Source organism: Nicotiana sylvestris, chromosome 3, assembly GCF_000393655.2.
Source record: "Nicotiana sylvestris chromosome 3, ASM39365v2, whole genome shotgun sequence".
Taxonomy (NCBI): Eukaryota; Viridiplantae; Streptophyta; class Magnoliopsida; order Solanales; family Solanaceae; genus Nicotiana; species Nicotiana sylvestris.
Window position 1 is genome coordinate 6,635,758 of NC_091059.1, and position 4,646 is coordinate 6,640,403.

Below are 4,646 nucleotides of genomic sequence, written 5' to 3' on the forward strand. Positions count from 1 at the left end.
CTACAATCTAAGAAACTATGGCAAATAACATTGATGCTGAAAATACTACTGATACTGCCAATATTGGCATTACGTCCGTTGCTCCAGCCCCAGTTGCACTACCATATGCCAAGCCATTTCCAGATGTGTCAAATATCGAATTTTTCGCCAATGAAAATTTCAAGCATTGGCAAGAACGTATTTTCTCACTGCTTGATGTCCATGGTGTTTCACATGCACTGTTACATCCACAACCTAGTGCAAACGCTGATAATAAAATAGTGGAATCATGGCAACACGCCAACAAGGTATGCTGTCATACCATATTGCAAACTATTTCTAATGAACTGTTTGACGTGTATTGCAGTTATAAAGAAGCAAAAGCTATATGGGAAGCCTTAATTAAAAAATTTGCTACTGAAGATGCTACAAAACAAAAATTTGTAGTAGGAAAATTTTATCAGTGGCAGATGAGAGATGATAAAGAGATGAACGTATAAATCAATGAATTTCAAAAATTGTTAGAAGACTTGAAGGCCGAGGGAATGTCTTTACCAGAAAGTTTGCTGCTGGAGTGCTAATTGAGAAGCTGCCTGACTCATGGAGTGACTACAAAAATAACTTAAAGCACAAACAGAAAAATTTCACCATTGAGGAAATTGTGACCCACATCCTAATTAAAGATTCCAATAGAAAAGAATTTGCCAAAGCTAGGATGACCGCTCTTAAAGCAAACTTAGTGCAAAGCAGCAAGAACAATCGCAAAAGGTACGAGAATAAGTCTTAAGGTTGCAAGCCTAAAAATCCTAACCTTAAAAGAAAAAAAGGCTCTTGTTTTGTTTGTGGAAAACCGGGCCATCATGCCTCACAGTGCAGGTACAAATCAGGAAATGACAAAGGAAAAACTAAATACTCCTAAGGCTAACTTAGCTGAAGGAGGTGATATTATTGCATCTGCCATTTCTCAAGTAAACATTGCAGCACATGCAAAAGAATGAGTGATAGACTCTGGGGCTACTCGGCACATTTGTGCAAATCGAGAAGCATTTTCCTCTTATACTCCTCTAGAGGATGATAGAGAAGAGGTCTACCTTGGAGACTCAAGTACTACCAAAGTCTTGGGCAAGGGTAAAGTTCTCCTGAAACTCACTTCGGGAAAACCTTTAGCCCTTATTGATGTATTGCATGTTCCTACTATGAGGGCAAACTTGATCTCTGTATCCTTGTTGGGAAGAGCCGGAGTGAAAGTGTCATTTGAATCTGATAAGACTATAATGACAATAAATAATGTATTTGTGGGAAAGGGCTATTATAATCAAGGACTCTTTGTACTTAATATTTCTGATGTTATCAATGGAAATGTATCTACTTCTACGTATATGGTTTAATCTATTTCTCTATGACATGCTAGACTAGGACATGTTAATGTCACATATATAAAGAAAATGCAGTCACTAGGATTAATATCTAGTTTAGACTCAAATAATATTAACAAGTGTGAAATATGTGTTGAAGCTAAAAGTACTAGACTTATTTTTTCGTAAATAGAGAAACTGAATTGTTATCTTTAATTCACACTGATTTAGGCGGACTTGAAGCAGACTATGACTAGAGGTGGTAAAAGATATTATGTGACTTTTATTGATGATTTTTCTAGATATACTAAATTGTATTTGCTTAGGAACAAAGATGATGCATTTAATGCTTTTATTTCTTATAATACTGATGTTGAAAATCAACTTAGTAAAAAAATCAAGAGAATTAGATTAGATAAAGGTGGAGAATATTTATCTTTAAATAAATTTTGTGAAAATAATGGAATTATTCATGAAGTAACTCCGCCTTATTCACCTGAGTCGAATGGAGTAGCTGAAAGAAAAAATAGAACATTGAAAGAAATGATGAACTCTATGTTAGTTAGTTCTAATGCTCCTGATAACTTGTGGGGTGAAGCTATTTTATCTGCATGTCACTTATAAAATAGAATACCATATAGAAAACATGCAAAACTCCTTATGAATTATGGAAGGGTTATAAACCTAATTTGAAATATTTAAAAGTGTGGGGGTGCCTTGCTAAAGTTCTTTTGCCTGAACCTAAAAAGAGAAAAATAGGTTCTAAAACTGCCGATTGCATGTTTATTGGATATGTTGAACATAGTGCTGCATATAGATTTATTATTTTAAAAAGTGATGTGCTTGATTGCAATAGTATAATTGAGACAAAGAATGCAAAATTCTTTGAGCATATTTTTCCACTATCTGATAAAATTTATAATATACCTGTTGAAACAAATAATGAAATTACCTCTAATGAGGAATTGTGAAGGAGTAAAAGGCCTAGGAAATAATATTTTTCATATGGAAATAATTTTCAAACTTTTCTTGTCGATAATGAACCATCAAATTATTTTGAATCTATATCTTCTTCTGATGCTAAATATTAGAAAGAGACAATAAAAGTTGAAATTGATTTTATTAAGAAAAATAATACATGGATTTTAACTGATTTACCTCCTGGTGCAAAGCCTATTGGTTGTAAATGGATTTTCAAAAGAAAATTTAATCCTGATGGATCTTTAGATAAATATAAAGCTCAGTTAGTAGCAAAAGGTTCTTCTCAAAAACAAAATATAGATTATTTTGATACATTTGCACGAGTGACTAGAATTTCTTCTATTCGAATTTTAATTGCCTTAGCTTTAATCCGTAAGCTTTTTATCCACCAAATGGATGTGAAAACTGCTTTTCTAAATGGTGATTTAGAAGAAGAGATTTATATGGTTCAACCTGAAGGCTGTGTCATTCCTGGACTAGAAAATAAAGTTTGTAAATTAATTAAATCTCTTTATAGCCTTAAACAAGCTCCTAAGCAGTGGTATGAGAAATTTGAATAAGTCTTACTGAGAGACAATTTTTCTTCAGTTGAGGTGGATAAATGTGTTTATACTAAAGTGGTAGACAATGATTATGTGATAATATATCTGTATGTTGATGACATGCTTATATTTTGTACAAGTTTAAATATTGTACAAAGTAATAAATTATTTTTATCTGCTAATTTTGATATGAAAGATCTGGGTGAAGTAAATATGATATTGGGAGTTAAAGTTATAAGGAGTAAATATGACATAATATTGTCTCAAGAACATTATGTTGAGAGACTTCTTAAGAAGTTTGAATATTTTAATGTCACATCTGTGAGCACTCCTTTTGATGCTAACTCTAAGTTGAAAAAGAATAATGGGGACCTAGTTGCTCAGTCTAAATATGCTCAAATTATTGGGAGTCTGATGTATTTAATGAATTTTACAAGACCTGATATAGCCTATGCAGTATGCAGACTGAGCAGATATACTCATAATCCCAACAGAGAGCATTGGTCTGCATTAGATAGACTAATGAAATATTTGAGAGGAACCATGAATTATGGTATCCTATATTGTGGATTTCCTTCTACTTTAGAAGGGTACAGTGATGCAAACTGGATCTCTAATTCAGATGAGACAAAATCCACGAGTGAATATGTATTCACCCTTGGTGGTGGTGCAATATCTTGAAAACAGCTAAACAGACGATCATTGCTAGATTGACTATGGAATCAGAGTTTGTAGCTCTAGAGTTAGCTGGTTTTGAGGCTAAGTGGCTAAGAAACTTCTTAGTTAATATCCCTTTAATAAAGGACGTATTGCCTCATGTGTCTATACATTGTGATTACCAGGCAACAATAGATATAGCAAAGAATAAATCTTATAATTGTAAAAGTAGACACATTAAATTGAGACATGATGTCATAAAACAGTTGTTGAGAGATGGAATAATTTTCATTGACTATGTGAAGTCAGAGATAAATTTGGCTGATCCTCTGACTAAACTCATAGGAAGAAAATTAATTCTTCAAACCTCAAAAGAGATGGGGTTAATGCCGACATGTTGTCAATAGAAATGGTAACCCAACCTATGTGATTAGAGATCCCATGAAGTGGGTTCATATGGGTAATAACAAGTCGATATTGGAACTGAACCACTAAAAGAGAGTGTTTGACTGCTACTAATTGAGAGGCTGATTTATAACTATTAATGAAATTCATAGACCTTATGAATGGTGTATTTAAAAGCAGTATACACTTGATGAATTCACCTATATGAGAGTGGAGTGGGCCGCTCCTATGAGATTTTGGTCAAATCTTTAGAGCTCTCATGAATCACCAGGCATGCGCATGGCCTAGTGGCGGAAAACCGCGTTGAACAACAAAATATTGAGGGTCGAAGTGTGATTGATAAAATCTCTGACTTAAAATGAGAGTTATTGGTTCATAGAAATATTAAATTTCACCAGTAATTCTGTGAGTTAAATTTTTATTGATTTAAGTTTGGTTCATATTCTAGAAGACACCAAACCTATTACATTTAGACCATACAAATCCAGCAAGTTTATTTCAAAAGACCTTTAAATAGTGGGGAACTGTGGCAATATTTTAATGCCCTTTGGATAAGTGTTTTAGCCCTTCTAGAAGGTTATGATTAGTGGCAAAAGAAGATTAAAAAGTGGCAAATGTTCAGCCACGTTTTTGCCATGCAAAATTCAAGCTTCATGCAATTACAACTATAAATAGGCTGTCACTTGCCAAGGAAGTGACCATCAGCAAAAAAACATCATTCCTCTCC